The following is a 17258-nucleotide window of genomic DNA, read 5'->3' on the forward strand; positions in this document are numbered from 1 at the left end:
TAGACATGCTCCTGCCTCAGGACTTTTACTTTAGCTATTTCCTCTGCCTAGGATGCCCTTTCCATGTTTACCCACTTTAGTAACCCACTTAACTACTTCATGTCTTTGCTCAAATAGCTCTTCTCAATGAAACCTACACCAAACACCCTATTTAATAAAGCTACCTGCCTCTGCCAATCAAATCTCTTGGCCCTCTTGATTCCCCTAGCCCAACATTACTGTGACCACCATTACCCCTCACCTGAATCACACTACAGACTCCCAACAGGATCCCTACTTGTACCCTTGCCACCCATTATATTTCTCATAGGAACCAGAATGTGGATCACTTATGGTTTGCCAGTATACTACATAATTAGCTTAATTCTATGCATATTGTTTATTGCCTATCTTCCCCTGCTAGAATGTGCAGGAAGGAAGAGATTTTTGATTGTTGCAATGATATAAGCCCCTAATACAGTGCTTGGCACACACAGGAGATCTTCAACACATGAACCATGAACCAATATCTTTGATTCTTTTCCAGGCCACATGGTAGCTAGACCCCCTAGCCAATGAGAGCCTTGGGAGTTGCTATGGTTTGAATGTTTGTGTTCCTCCAGTATTAGAAGGTGGGACTTTTGGGGGATTAACAGGTCATGATGGCCCCACTGTCATGAGTGGAATTAATACCCTTGTAAAAGAACCAGAGGGAACTAGCTGGGCCCCTTTACCCTTTTGCCTTTTTCACTGTGCAAGGATGCTGCAAATAGACACCATCAGTGAGACAGGCACTCACCCGACATTGAATCTTCTGGTGCCATGATCTTGATCTCATCTTCCAGAACAGTGAGAAATAAAATCTCCATTGTTTACAAATTACCCAGTGTAAGTTATTTTGTTAAAGGAGCAGGAACATACTAAGACAGAAATATTCATTCATTCATTCATTCAATTATCCACCTACTCTACTAAGATGTAATGAATGCCCATTATGTTTTGGGCTCTCGATTAGGCAAAACAACCAATGAGATCTCATCTCTACCTCTTCCCACTTCTCATTAATTTCATATTTCTTCCTCACTTAGCATCTTAATTTTGTCCAATATGCAATGTTCTTTCAAACTCTGAAGACTTTGTACCTATGATTGCCTTTGCCTAAACAATAAATAATAGTGAATAATAGCTAACACTTATTGAGTCCACTATTCTAAGTGTTTTAGGTGCATTTACTCATATAATCTTTGTAGCAATGCAATGAATTAGGTACTATTAGTGTCCCCATGTCTAAACTGGAAGAATTTGAGGCCTAGAATGGTGAATTAAATTGCCTAATGTTATGTAACTAGTAAGTGAGGCATTTCTGATTAAAACATGGGCCATTTGATCATAAAATATTCCCTTATAACCAATGTACAATAAAGAAGTGATATGGTTTGGCTCTGTGTCCCCACCCAAATCTCTTGAACTGTGATAATCCCCACGTGCCATGGGAGGGACCTGGTGGGAGGTAATTGAATCATGGGGGTGGTTTTTCCCCATGCTATTCTCACAAGAGTGAATAAGTCACACAAGATCTGATGGTTTTATAAGGAAGAGTTCCCCTGCACATGCCATCTTGCCTGCTGCCATGTAAGATGTGCCTTTGCTCTTCCTTCACCTTCTGCCATGATTGTGAGGATCCCCAGCCATGTGGAACTGTGAGTCCATTAAAATTCTTTCCTTTATAAATTGCCCAGTCTTTGTTATGTCTGTATTGGCAGCATGAGAACAGAGTAATATAGCAAGTGCCCTTTTTTGTCTTTATGTGCCCCAAATATTGTCTTAGGGGCATATAAAGGGGCATATAAATCATAGGTTATGAACTCAGATGCATTCAGGAAGCAGACAGATAACAAAAATATGTGAAGGTGTTAGTTGAAATGAAAGGGAGTGGTTGACCTCTTGTATATCAGAGACTTGTCTACTTTTCTTACAACACTGTGTGAGTTAAGAAAAATGTGTTTCTGCTGGATTCAGTCTGTAGGTTTGGAATTAGCAGTGCTGCTTTGGATATATTTCAGATATTATATTGCCCAATCAATGTTAGCCACTCCCTCTTTGGAGTTCCCATAGCCTTCATGTACTTAGTGTCTCATCTGTGATAGCACTGAGTTGGTTGTGGACACACAGCTGACTGAGCACCTGCATGTGTCAGGCACCTGCAATATGAAGGTGCCTAAGAGAATCAAGCACACTGGCCTCTGGAAACTTCAGTTTACTAGGAAGGCAGACATACACTAATGGTAATCAAGTATTACAGTTACAGTGATAGAACATGTTCAGACTTGAGTAGGGGAACAAAAAAGAGAGAGGTGAAAATGATCAGTAAAGGCCTCAAGGAGTCGTAGGTGTTGAGTCTTTACAGTTGAACAGATGAGCACCCACCAGATGAAGAAACAGAGGGACCAGGAGACAAAGGCATTCCAGGCAGGATGAATATCATGAAGGCTTGATTATCAGGGAAATTCGGGAATATTCATATGACCAGAACTAGGGACCTATAGGGACAAGGGATAGGCAGCAAATCAAAAGACAAGGCAAGGGTTTTTGTCTGAACATGAAATTTACACTGTGGGCCAAAGAAACTACTAAAGGGTTTTTGAGATAATGGGCCACACGGACAGGAAAGATAGGTACAAGATGATTTAAGTGGGTGGGTAGGAGGCAAGATACCTTTGGATTTTTCTGAATGGGAAAGGAAACAATGAGAGACAGACTGTAGAGATGGAAAACATTTCAAGCACTTGTGAACCAATTGGGTCCAGAAGATAGAGGAGGAATCTACAGGGATGTCCAGATTCTTCGCTTGGATGGTAGATACATAGGAATGTTATGCCCAGATACAGAGAGCATGGTTGGAATAGAATGATTTGGTGGAACACACACTAAGTTCAGTAGAATTTGAGGTTCTTGAGAAGGAACTCGGTGGAGATTCCTAGTAAGAAGGTTTTAACACATAGATCTGACACTCAAAGAACATCTCTGGGCAGTAGTTGAATTAATGAGAGCAGATGATTTCAAGTGGGTGCAGAGTAAATACAGAAGGAAACTGTGGGGTCCAGCACAGGACCCTAGGGAAACAAGAAGACACAAGGAGCAAGAAGAGAAAGATATGCCTCCAAAAGCAGCTGAACAAAAGTATGGTGAGAGATAAAAGAAGAGTCATGACAGAGAGAACCCAAGCCAACACCACTGAAGATGCCAAAGTACCCACTGCATGTATCAATTTATCAATAGAGTGGTTAACAGTGACCTTTGCTAGGCGATGCTAGTCAATAGGCATTGAAGAAGATCCTGAATCTAGTGGTTGGATGATGATATGGTCTGGGTCTGTGTCCCCACCAAATCTCATCTTGAATTGTAATCCAGATTGTAATCCTCACGTGTTGGGGGAAGGATCTCATAGGAGGTGATCAGATCACGGAGGTGGTTCCCCCATGCTGTTCTTGTGGTAATAAGTTCTCACAGGATCTGGTGGTTTTATAAGGGGCTTTTACCCCATTCACTCAGCACTTCTCCCTCCTGCTGCCATGTGAAGAAAGACGTGTTTGCTTCCTCTTCTGCCATGATTGTAAGATTCCTGAAGCCTCCACAGCCATGCTGAACTGTGAGTCAATTAAATCTCTTCCCTTTATAAATTACTCAGTCTCAGGTATGTCTTTATTAGCAGCATGAGAACAAACTAATAGAGATGATGAAAAGTGAAGGAGTGGAAATGAGGAACTTGGCTCTGAAGAGGAAAGAGGAAAGTGATTCAAGGGACATGAATAATTGAGGATGAGTTTTCTCACTATTGGTAACACCTGAACAGATTTCCCTTCGCGGGGGGTGGGCGCGGGAAGTAGCCAAGAGTAAGGGAGAGTCTGTAAAAACAGATTGAACAGTGGCTAGGTTGAGATGGGAAGGCAGCACAGGTAGAGAATGTCACATGCCGAAGACAGAAGACCACTGCCTCTGAGACTAGGAGAAAGAAGGCAAAAGTGCAGATAAAGATATACATTTAGGTAGCTCACCAGGAAGTGTAGGGAGGGTCCATCTGACACCATTAACTCTCTCTAAGCAGAAGGAAGAAAGGGCTACCACTTAGAGCACTGTGTTCACAGCTGCACAGCACACACCTCCAGAGATGCTATGGGCTTTTGTCTTCAGGTGCCCTTGTCATTTCCCCATAATTTGGAGGACTTCTGTTTCCATAACAACAGGCTGCAGCATTTTAGGCCAATTTTTAAAGTGTGTGTGTATGTGTGTGTGTATGGAGTTGAACGTTCTGGTAAATGCAGTGTGATTATGGGCTGGAGTATGTAAGAGTATCTATAGTAGGTGTTTATGTGATTGCATGTGTAGATAACTAAGTTGATGAGAGTATATGAGTTATTTTTGTGCTCCAGTGTGTGAAGAAGGAGAGACAGCAAGTGAGTGTGAGTACCACCTTGAGGTATGAGTGTGTGTGAATATATTACTACACTGGTGCATACATAAAGAGAGGTGTGGTGTATTGGGCATGCATGTGAGTTTCTGCAGAGAATAGCCTACAGGTGCATGAGTTCTGAGTGTGTGTGAGCAAGTGAGTAGGAAAATGCCTCTCTGTGTGTATATATGTGTGATGGTAAATGTGTGTGGATTTGTGCACATGGAGATATGAGAGTGTGTATATGGGTCTGAGTGTACATGCCTGGGTATGTACCAGAGCATATATAAGTAGCCTATGCAGTCTAGTTAAAAATGTCTGTATTATTCTCACTTTCATTATCTGAACAAATTTTATATTTTACTCAAGCTATCTTCTTTTATGTCCATAATCCCTAAAAGCTGATCTTAGGTTCATCTGGGGTCAGCAGGAATCCCATGCATAGGGACTGCATGGGAACCCTGCAAGGGTGTAAATGTGAGAGTGAAAATGAGCGAGTGCACATCAGAGAGTGTGTGAGACAGTGGTAGGTATGTACGTTTGTGTCTGCATATAATTTGTATGTGAGAGCTGACAGTGCTTTGAGAGAAAAGGGACAGAGCTCCACTTTCTTTCGGTAAGCATTTATAAAGCAAATTCTTTGTGTCAATCGTTGTTCCAGGTGCCAGAACACAATAATAAACAGAACAGCCATAGACTCTGCTCTCCTGAAGCTTCTATTCTAGTAAAAAGTGACTGACCATAACTTAATAAACTGACATGTAACATGTCAGTGCTAAGAAGTACTAAAAAGAAGAATAAAGCAGGTAAGAGGGACCGAGAGTGATGAAAGGCACTCTTACATAAGATGATCCAGGAAGACCTCTATAAGGAGGACACATCCAACTGGAGACTGGTTTGGGCTGATGGAGCAAACCATGAGCTAGCTGGGCAAAAAGTGTTCTGGGCAAAGGGAGAGCAAGTGCCTCTGAGGGAGAAAGGCATTTGGTAGGCTTGCGAGAAAGAAGAAGGCCAGTGTAGCTGGAACAATGGAAGGGAGTGGGAGGAGATGAAATTATAAGAAGGATCAAGAGTCATAGCACATGTGGCCTTAAGGTTACAATAAAGAGCTGGGATACTTTGAGATAGTGAGAATTTAGATGAGAGTTTTATCAGAGAAATGCCGTAAAACGGCATGTGTTTTAAAAGGATTCTTTTTCTGCTTGCTATACAGTTCATATTCTAAAAAAGCAAGAATAGAAGCAGGGAAACTGGATCAGTAGGAGTCTATAGCCAAAGTCAGTGACAGGGGTCACTGTGAGAAGTTGTCAGATTATAGACACTTTCTAAAGGTAGATCAGACAGGACGTGAAGATGTGGTGTGAGAAAAAGAAAGGAAAAAGGAGAAGTCAAAAGTTCCTGGCTTTAACAATTGCAAGGATGAAGGCACCGCTTACAATGATAGGGAGGGATACAGAAAGAATCAGGGATGAAGTCAAGAATAAGTCACTGGACATGGTAAGTTTGAGCTTGCCTGTTCGATTCCTTCGCGGCGCTTCCTAAGTAAGCACTACATGAGTCTGGAATTTGAAAATGAGCTCTGATTTGGAACCAAAACTGCAATAATTATCATCCTATGTATGATATTTAAGGCTTTGAGACTGAATAGAAACATGTGGAGAGCACCTATAACTGAGTCCACGGGGACAGGAAGAGAGGTGCCCCAACATTCAGAGTTCAGGAAGTGGCAAAAGTTTCCACGAAAGAAAATGGGAAGTTATAACTAGAAAGATAGCAGAAAAACCATTTGATTCTGCTTTCCTAGAACCCCAATAAAAATATTTCATTGAGAAGGGAGGCACATGTCAGATGCTGCCAATAAATTAGTTAGGTGAAGGCTGAGAATTGACCCTTAGATTTGGCAATTTGGAAGTTATTAGTAACTTTGACTTGTGCAGTCTATGCAGAGGTGGGGATGGCATCTTGATTGGAGCAGGATTAAGAGATGCAATATGCTGGTTGATGGGCTTTGGGATCCGGGACAGGCTCATCTCAGTTTATGTTGGAAAGAGCCATAAGGTAGCAAGAACAGCTCTGATGGCAATGTCGCTTACTGGTTGAGTAGGATATGGAGTGGTAGCTCATCCTTGGTTACAAAATAAGACAGAGCTGTGGAAACAATTGCCTTTGGGGAAGACAAACATAATAACATTCTCCATGGGCTGACTTTGAAAAAAGGGACTTTACAATTTCATTTTCAGAGTTAGCCAGCATGTGGTAAGGAAAGAAGGGCACCGTATAGTGGATCCTAACCGCAAGAGCTCAAGATATCCAAGTCCATCCTCTCTATAGAGGAGAACAAAGGCCCAAAAAGAGCACTATGACTTGGCCAACTCCCTTAGCAAGCCAGGGTAGCATAACCTTGAGGGCTTATGACTTCAGGGTCTTACTTCACCTTCTCATAAGTGGTGAGATTACTGGGCCCAGGTGTCCCCCACAAGAATCTTTAAAATATTCTCCTCATGACACTTGAAATTGTCTTTTTGGAATTTAATTATTCAAGGCAAGCATTTGAATTCTTCTAGATCATAAATTCCTACTGATTCTCAAGCATTTGAGTTTTCATCACTCAGGTTGTCTTTATTGTAAATGATGGTGTATTAGGGTTCTCTAGAGGGACAGAACTAACAGGTTGTATATGCAGAGGAGTTTAATAAGGAGTATTAAACTCACACAATCACAAGGTCCCACAATAGGCCATCTGAAAGCTGAGGAGCAAGGAAGCCAGTCCGAGTCCCAAAGCTGAAGAACTTAAAGTCCGATGTTCGAGGGCAGGAAGCATCCAGCATGGGAGAAAGATGTAGGCTGGGAGGCTAAGCCAGTCTAGTCTTTTCATGTTCTTCTGCCTGCTTTTATCCTAGCCACGCTGGCAGCTAATTAGATTGTGCCCACCCAGATTAATGGTGGGTTTCTGCCTTTCCCAGCCCACTGACTCAAATGTTAATCTCCTTTGGCAACACCCTCACAGACACACCCAAGATCAATACTTTACATCCTTCAATCCAATCAAGTTGACGCTCAGTATTAACTAACGTAAGTTCACCCCTTGTCAATATGAACGCATATATATCTCCTGAGATCATACGTAATCTTCAAATGAAGATAATAAGGTCATAATTATGCCTAACATAATACAACTATCCTTTGTACAACCAGAAATGCATCAGTTCCCAACCCAAATGGTATTAAAGTTAACAACACTTAAATGATGAAATAAAGTCAATATATCTCATGTCACATGACAAAGGAAAAAAGACATAAAACGAAGGAATTTTCTTATACATACACAAACATGTTTTTAACAAAAGAAGAAGTAATACTCATGACAATCACAGTCCTCACTTCTGCAACTGGTCACATAGTCATAGCTGGTATTGATGACTACCTTCTTCTACTACCATTTTGTATTCCCTTTGCCTTCAGCAAGCACCTCAGCAGGTCATGGTTTTTTTCCTGGTAGAGTGACCCAAACCTTCATTCCTGAAGGGTCTGGGCCATTTGTAGTCCTTCCTGGATTGGGCTGCGTAGTTTCCCATTGACCTTAATCTCAGGGATCTCTCTGTGATTGGCGCTGGAAATGCCTGATCTCCTGTGGTTTAATGTAGAGGAAGGGATTCAAAGGCTTAGGAAGATTGGGATAGTGGAATGGATTAGTCACTTTAGATCTACTCATCCCAGCTGGGAGGGTCCAGAAGATATAGCCTTGACCAATGCTTTGCAAAAAAGATTTGTGAAGGCAGCAATTGCATCTTTGAAGAGCCCTGTAATTGCTCTTCTCTGTATGTCAGAGCTAATAGTGGGAACCTCAGTCACTCAACTACAAAATTTAAATTCAATGGGAATAATTGGATCCTGAGGTGACAGGCACCAAGTGGCAACACGCAACCATCAAAGGCAAGGTGGGCATAGCTGCTGTAATGGACAGCAGAGGCAAAAGTAGCAATCAGAAGAGTCTGACTTGTGTAGAGCTCTGGCACTGGCTAATTAATCATGGTGTTCCCAGAGGTGAAATTGATAGGAAGTCTATTGCATTCCTACTTAATTTATATAAGCAGAAAACTTCCAGGTCCAGTGGACAAAAAGCTAACGTGAAATATAAAAACAGAGAATCACTGCCCCTCAATCAATTTCCAGACTTGAGCCAACTTACAGACCTAAAACCCCTTGAATGAAGTGGAGGCCAGGTCCCCTTAGGGAAGAGCCCCACTCCTGGTACCACAATCTGTTTTAAGGGTGGGCCTGCCTTCCCAGTCCACTGACTCAAATGTTAATCTCCTTTAGCAACACCCTCACAGACACACCCAGGATCAATACTTTTCATCCTTCAGTCCAATCAAGTAGACAGTCACTAACCATCACAGAATGATTTGACATTAGTGTGTTTTATCAGGAGTGGGCCAAGAAAATATGAAGGTCCTTGTACTGTCAGAAAGGATCACAGAATCAGAACAGGGGTGATCTGGGGGTCCTAATGTTACCAGGAGTCCTGATCCAGGCCCCAAGAGAGGTTCTCTTGAACCTCACACAAGAAACAATTCAGGGAGAGTCCATAAGTTGAAAGTTAGTCAATTAAGAAAGTAAAGGAGTAAAGAATGGCTACTTCATAGGCAGAGCAGTGGCAGGGGCCACTCAGCTGCTTATGCTTATTATTACTTCTTGATTATATGCTAAACAAGGGATGGATTATTCATGAGTTTTCCAGGAAAGGGTTAGGCCATTCCTGGGATTGAGGGCTCCTACCCTTTTTAGACTGTATATGGTAACTTCCTGATGTTGCCATGACATTTGTAAACTGTCATGGTGCTGGTAGGAGTGCCTTTTAGCATGCCAATGCATTATAATTAGCCTATAATGGGCAGTGAGGATGACCAGAGGTCACTTTTGTTGCCATCTTAGTTTTGGCAGGTTTGGGCCAGCTTCTTTACTGCAACCTGTTTTATCAGGAAGGTCTTTGTGACCTGTACTTTGTGCTGACCACCTATTTCATCCTGTGCCTAACCTTCTGGGAATGCAGCCTGGTAGGTCTCAGCCTTATTTTACCCAGCCCCTGTTCAAGATGGAATTGCTCTGGTTCAAACATCTCTGACACTAATAGAAAGCACTGATATATCCAAAGTCTAAATCTATCTGCATGAGAACTCAGTTGAACACCAGGCCAGGGCTGCATTACCTGGTTACCAAACCAGACGATGTCTTTTGTACACTGCATGACTGAGCGAGTTATATATCCTCTTCACATCTTTCAGATACAAATAATAATCTTCTACCAAAGGGTTGTTCTGATAATGGAATATTGTTTAATACCCTTTCAACAATTGTTGTTCAGAATTATTTTAGGTATTGAGCATAAACAGAATTGTGTTTTGAAATCTACTCTTCTTTTTTTCCTCTTAGTTATCATCGTGTATTAGCAAATGGCCTTTAGTTAAGAGTTGAGGACTTGCATTTCAAAACTTCTACCCTGTGAGTTGATTGTAGTTCAAGTAGTAGCCAGTAAGAGATATATGGTCCAGCAATGGGTCTCCTTTTTATTCCAAGACATATCTGTAAAGCATAATAAGATAGTGGAAAGAAAAGCACTTGCCTATCTGCATAATATGTAACTTCTTTGGGGAAAAGAGTCCTTGAAAATGATGATGGGATTCCTGATTATGAACCCAACCCTCTCTACAGGAATCATTGTTAATGGTTGGCCAACACCTGTCCTTGGCAAGACATAGAGTGCCAGCTCCAGCTCCAACTCCTACAGCCCTATACCCACCACAGACTCTTGTGCAGAACTTGGATGGGCCAAGTGGCCAGCACAGACTATCTTGTTACAACCCCCGTGAAGGTATTGGCTGCTTGGATGGTTTTTCCTTAGGCTCTGGACCAACTCCTATTTTGTGTAATCTTGAGATTACTTTTTCCTCTTCCATACTTTGAGAAAGAAAAGGAAAGAAAATATTGTCTGGCATTTCTGAGCAGTTTTTGAATGGCTAGTTTGAAGCAGAGCTTTGATATTTGATGTTTCTTTCAATCAACAGTAGGGCTGATGTGAAATTGGGCTTTAACCTGGTATAGCTGGAAAAATTGCAGCAGTTTTAACCAGGTTTGTGACTAACCTAGCAATCTCCAGTGAGTTCTATCCAGGCTGACAATCATAATACCTGACTACCCCCTTTTTCCTCCTATATTGACTCATTCACTAAAAGAATATCAGAATCATTGTTTTGTGTGTGTGTGTGGGTTTTTGAGATGGAGTTTCATTCTTGTTGCCCAGGCTGGAGTACAATAGTGCGATCTCAGCTCACCACAACCTCTGCCTCCCAGTTTCAAGCGATTCTCCTGCCTCAGCCTCCTGAGTAACTGGGATTACAGGCAAGTACCACCATGCCTGGCTACTTTTGCATTTTCAGTAGAGACGGGGTTTCTCTATGTTGGCCAGCCTGGTCTCAAACTCCTGACCTCAGGTGATCTGCCTGCCTTGGCATCCAAAAGCGCTGGGATGACAGGCGTGAGCCACCGCGCCCAGCCTTTATCTTTTTGATGATTCCTCTGTTGCAAGCCAGAAAGTTTTGGCATATACTCCTGATTAATCATTCTGAGAACTCTGCTTTAAAAACTGTGTATCTAATTCCTCTGTAAAGTGTGACACGCTCATGCAGCCTTGGGAAAATAAAGGAACAGGGCAGTGAAGGGCACTATGACATATCCTGCCATGAAGGGAGGGTGAGTGGTCTAAGATGGAACCAGAAATAGTGCCAAAGAAAAACCCATCACTGAAAAGAAGTTGCACAGCTCAAGATAATGATGGTAGACTGTATGTGCAGGGCATCGTTTGAAGCATTCCCATGGATTAACTTACTTTGCTTTCATAATGCTCCCTAAGACAGCACTGCTTTATTCTATTACCAGTGGAACACAGAGAGGTTAGGGTCTTTTAGCTAGACAGCACAGAGCCAGAATTCAAGCACAGGAACCTGACTCCCTGCTCTTTGCCTCCGAACCATTTCTCACTCCCAACATGAGATAAATTTGTCCTTCAAAGAGGGAAACCTGTACATCAATCACTTTTACAAGATGCCAGTCTGATCATGTTATGTGCCTTACATATCTTTGAGGCAGAATCCAAAGTCTTTAACTTCGTACAAAAAGGCCAGTATGAATTGACCTTTGTCCACCCCCAGAGCCTCATTACTTTACTTGCCTATTCCTCACCTTCACCCCAAACTGTGACTCTCAGGAGCAGAAGTTGAGACTCAATTTTCTCTTTCATTTCAGTTCATCAACTGAGTCTCGCTTCTTCAGTGTCTTGCTTTGTAGGTGCTAAATAAACCACTGAATTTTAAAGTACATTGTTAGAACTAGAAGAGATGAGAGGCCAAAGCTGCCCTCAGCCAGGGTGCCCCTTCCTTCTCCCAAAACCCGAGCGTCCCACAGTGCATTTACAGTTTGAATTTGGCTTCCGGACTCTCAGCCTGTTCAAGTGCCATTTGATTTATTGATTTCATCCTCATCTCCCAGCTCTTCAAAGCTGCTGCCTCCTCCCTCCCTCAATTCTGCAGGGCCTGAGTCAGTTAGGTACAAAACCTCAGCAGGCAAAGGAGGGGCTTCCTTACAGGAGGAGGACTTCAGTTCACATCTGCTCCTTTCTCTTTCCTATTGCTTCCTGGCTGCAATGCCGAGGCAATAGGGAGCTATCTGGGACCACACGGTCAAGGCTAACACCCCAGGGAAGAAAAAGAACAGGCCAAGTTCATGCAGAGCATGCTTTACCTAATGTGTGACACGGAAACTGCCCTATGGAAACTCAGAACAAAGAAAGAAAACCCTATATTCCCTCCAGCCCTCTGCAATGTCAGGGGAAGGTTATCTCCATTATTTATTAAACTTCTGTTCAGTTTTGAGTTTCAAAGTGGTCATACAATGGAATCTCTGCTTCGTATGAATGCATGCTTCGGTACAAGCTCCTTTCATTCCCTGTAGCTCAGTTTCTTCACCTGGAAAACGAGGATAAAAATAGTATCTTTCTCATAGTAAAGATTAAAATGGGTTAAAATACGTAAAGTGCTTAGAAAAGTGTCTGGTACAGAGTCTGTATTCATATTGTTGTTGTTATTATTATTCTGTGTAAGGATAGCTTCAGGTTTAGATTGCTTCCACACATCCTATTGGACAACCTTAAAAAATTAGGCTGTACTTTCAAATTTGCAATATAGCAACAGGTCTTTTTTTGTAAGAGTTAAGATACAGGTTTGGCTGCATTTAAGAAACACCAAAAATAAGAATAGCTTGAGCAAGATGAAGGTTTATTCTTTCTCACATAAATTTTGCAGCTGATATAGGTTCTCCACAAAGTCAGCAGGCAGTCCATTTCTTTCTCTCTGTTCTGGCTTCCCTGTGGTATATCCCGCGTTGGCATGGCCTGAGGTGTTCACTACCCCTTCACATCCCACCACAGAGCAGTAGGGAGAAGGCAGTGAGAGCCGGGAACTGGACATTGTGTTCATCAACTCTGCTCACTCTCTGTTGGTCAGGACCTAGTCTGTGGTGCTAATTCTCTGTGGCCCTGTGCCTGACCCCAAATTCTATTATTCTGAAAGAAGGGCAGAATGGGTTTGGGGGACGGTTTCTGCCACACTTCCAGAGTTCATCATAGAATATCCACTTGCAAATTTTAGACAAATGAAGCTTAACTAAGATAGACAGGTAAGAGACTGGAGCCAGACTGCCTCAGTGCAAACCCTAAGCTTGACAGTCATCAGCTGTGTGAGCTTTGGTATGTTCCTTGAGCTCTCTGTGCCTCAGTTTTCTCATTTGTAAAACACAGAAAGAACACTTAGTATCTAACTCATACGGGCTAATTATACACACACATATCTATAGCTATGTCTGTCTACCTTAGAATATAGTTCATTTATAGTAAGTGCTATAAAAATGTTTGCTATTAGTAAACCAGTATTATTAGAAACTCAATATTTTTACTATATAAAATGTATATCTAACTTCCTCTAAGGCAATGGCATTGATGGTAATATACGAAGTTTAGCATATTGGTTAATATTTATTTTCTAAGAGAGTCTAATATAATAATAAACTCTTAAGTCCTAAAATGTTTTTTCAAAGGCTTATACATGTAACATGCCTACAGCCATCTTGTACATTAGCAGTGTTTACATTATTTCAGGAAATAATTCTTGACCTAGACCCAGAAGACTGAGAGTCAACTTATTTTCTGTGTGTCCTTAGCCTGTCATTTCTTCCTTCTGAGTCTTAGTTTCTCCTCTTCTGATAAGCAAAGAAATGGTACATCTCTGGGTGTGGATGAGATAGTAGAGATAGTAGATGAGAGTGAATGGGAAAGCATCAAGCCTTCCTACCTGGCACTGGACAGGTGTACAGAAAAGCCCAGCTGAACCTGAAATTCTCAAAGACAGGTTGTGTCCTTGTCATTCTCTGAGAGGGGTCAACTGGGAGCAGTTTCCTCCATTTGAGAAGCTTTGGAGAGGAAGTAGCAGTTTTAGAAACCAATGGCCTATGACCATCATCTTTGCTGTACATAGAAGTATTTTTCTTAAAAAGTAAAGTACTGAATCTTGCACTTACTTGTCCACTTCTTACAGTTCCTGTGAAAAGGAGGGCAAACAGAAGTCATTCATAAGGTGACCTTCACAGTTAAGAATGTCCTTGAGATGACAGCTCCCTTCTTGCACCTCCTCTACCTCCATTTCTTTTTTCCTTCTCACTTATTTCTCAGAGGTGGATTATGTCTCCCCTGACAGGTTCTGGAGATTGATTTTTTTTTTCTTAGAATGGGGGAAGAATCTCTATTAGAGACATGTAGCTGTTTATCTCAGTTCAGTCTCTGCCACTTCCACCTCCTTATCACTCCTGACTCTCAGTTCTCCAGCTTATCACATTTCTCTTAATTTCTTTCTTTCTTCTTTTTTTTTTCTCCACCTGCCCCCATCTCTTGGGTTTGCTTTGCAAGATTAATAGGAAGTGAGTTTGTAGTATTAAAACCTGATGTGTTAAGTTCCTTCTTTCTTTTTAAGGAAGTTCAGTACCTTTCGTCTTTCCAGGGATGCAAAATTCTGGATTCCAACCATTGCACTAGTTGTGTGGTCTTGGACATGTCAAGCTACCATACCTCTCTGAGGCCCAGTTTCTTCTTCTGTAAAAGCAAGGAGAATTAGGTCCCCTCTTTTAGGGGAAATTAAATCAGGAGACACACTTACAGGACCTAGCACAACTCCTAAAATGAAGTAACCATTCAAGCAATGTGTTTTCTCTTCTTTGCTTTCCTTTATTGTTTTCTATCCACTTCTAATTATTTCATTAATCTAAAGGCTATAGAGCTTATCCACAAATGGCTGAAGTCCCAACAACTTGCAACTGGGACAAAAAGGAAGAGAGATCAATCTATTTCTTGTTGATATCAAGGAATCTAATCCTAAGTTATGGAGTAGTTACCATGTGCCAAGTCATTCTTACACCATTTTCATATATGTAAATTCACTTACAATCCTCCCAGTAAGTGTGAGAAACAGGTATCCTTGCCATGGATAAGGGATTGCAGACCTTGTCTGAAGTCACACAGATGCAAAAGGCAGGACTAGAAACTGACCCTGGGCATCTTTTGTGACTCAGGCGAATGTTCTTTCCATCACCCCAGGTTGCCCATCTCCTCAGGGGCTGAGATGGTGCAGCTATCTGACCCAGTCAGGAACATAGAAACTACTCTAGGCATTTAAAGCAGAGAAAATATAATACAGGGAATTGATTACACAGGTAACAGATGGGCTGAAATCCCAAACAGGGTTCCAATAGTAAAGAGCAGCAGGCAACTCAGAAGTTCCAGTAGGAAAAGCTGCTACAACCCTTAGTTAGAGCCTTAGAGTCACCAGCAAATGATGGCACTACCAGAGTTCATAAGTGGAGACCTCCAGTGGGAGCTAGAATCAGTGAGGACATCCCTGTAAGAGCTGAATCTCAGAAGATTGTACTGCAGCTGGGGATACCCAGGGAGAGTGGGAGGGAAATACCCCAGCTTTTTTCTATCTTGTCTTCTGCCAGTGCCTCCCTTTGGGTGAAACTACTGGGGAGCCAAAGGGTATAGGCCTCTGGGGAGTGTCATTCCCTGTGGAGACAAGCAGAACTGGAGATAACCTTGGAGTAGTTTGAGAATAAACAAGAAGTCAGCTAAGGTGGCAGTGATGAAACAGAAAGAGATCTTAAAAGAGGACCCAGGCCGGGCGCGGTGGCTCAAGCTGTAATCCCAGCACTTTGGGAGGCCGAGACGGGCGGATCACGAGGTGAGATCGAGACCATCCTGGCTAACACGGTGAAACCCGTCTCTCTAAAAAATACAAAAAACTAGCCGGGGGCGAGGTGGCGGGCGCCTATAGTCCCAGCTACTCGGGAGGCTGAGGCAGAACCCAGGAGGCGGAGCTTGCAGTGAGCTGAGATCCGGCCACCGCACTCCAGCCTGGGTGACAGAGCGAGACTCCGTCTCAAAAAAAAAAAAAAAAAAAAAAAAAAAAGAGGACCCAATTAACATGACACACATACATTTACAGAGAGGTATAAAATGATACAGGCAAACTCCCAAATTGGGGTTCAACTTGGACCAGGAATTATGATGCATTTGGACACTATAAGACACTCCCACCAGCACCATGACAGTTTACAAATGCCATGGCAATGCCCAGAAGTTAACTTATATGGTTCCGAGAACTCCTCACCCTTTGGAAAATTCAGAAATAACCCAACCCTTGCTTTTAGCATATCATTAGAATTAACTATAAATATAGCTAGCCAGCAATCCATGAGTGCTCCTCTGCCTATGGGGTAGCTCTGCTCTGTCTATGGAGCAGCCATTTTGCTGGACACTGTTACTCTAATAAACTTGCTTTCTTTCACTCTTGGCTTGCTCTTGAGTTCCTTCCTGAGTGAAGCCAAGAACAAGCTGAGCCCTATGCCTTTCCTCTCTTCACGGGCTGAGATGGTGTAACTATCTGCTTGATCTCCTACGTCATTCCCCACTCAGCAATTATATACTCATTCTTAATTTTAAGGGATTGTAGAAGGAGGGAGATCTATCTTCTGCAGCAGATGCCTGCTGATTTTATGGGTGTAAGCCCTGCCTACCATTAGAGGAATAAAAATCTCTGGATGCCTGATTTAAGGGGCTCAAAGGCAGAAAGTCTTTATTTTCTTTCCAGTTCACAAGACAGGATGGGTAGGAAACCTTGTGCCAGCATTATCTTCATATGAAATTGTTGTAATTTAGAAGATACAAACTTTACAAGGAGGTTAAACATGCAAAGGTCAAAGATTAGTAATAACGAGATAGCTATTAAAAATCTCAGGAAGAATAAAAACCATATGAAGCTTGGTAGACCATGTCTGATAGTTGACCAGAAATAGTTGGGGTCAGTTCCCTGGTTATATCTATGTAACCAGGTAACCTGTTTATATATCTTTCACATGTTGGTCTCAACCTTTCTAAAGCTGTTGATACAAGTGCAGCAAGTCTTGTTGACTACTACACAGGCCTCCCCGACTTGTTAGGCTAGAAGAGAGTCTACTGCTAGTCTATTTTTGAGGGAAATGTTGGCCAATGAGTCTAGGGAAGCCTGGAGACCCTGTAAGCCCTCTCCTGTGCTTGTAGCCAAGTGTTCTACAGCCTGGGTGAGGTTTCTTAAGGTGGCTTCATGGTAAATGAAGCCTCCCCAAGGGGTTGCTATTCCTATAGCCACTGCTATTCCCAGCAGGATTAGCCCAATTGCTCTATTATGTCTAATTT

The sequence above is a fragment of the Macaca thibetana genome, chromosome 10 (assembly GCF_024542745.1).
Source record: "Macaca thibetana thibetana isolate TM-01 chromosome 10, ASM2454274v1, whole genome shotgun sequence".
Taxonomy (NCBI): Eukaryota; Metazoa; Chordata; class Mammalia; order Primates; family Cercopithecidae; genus Macaca; species Macaca thibetana.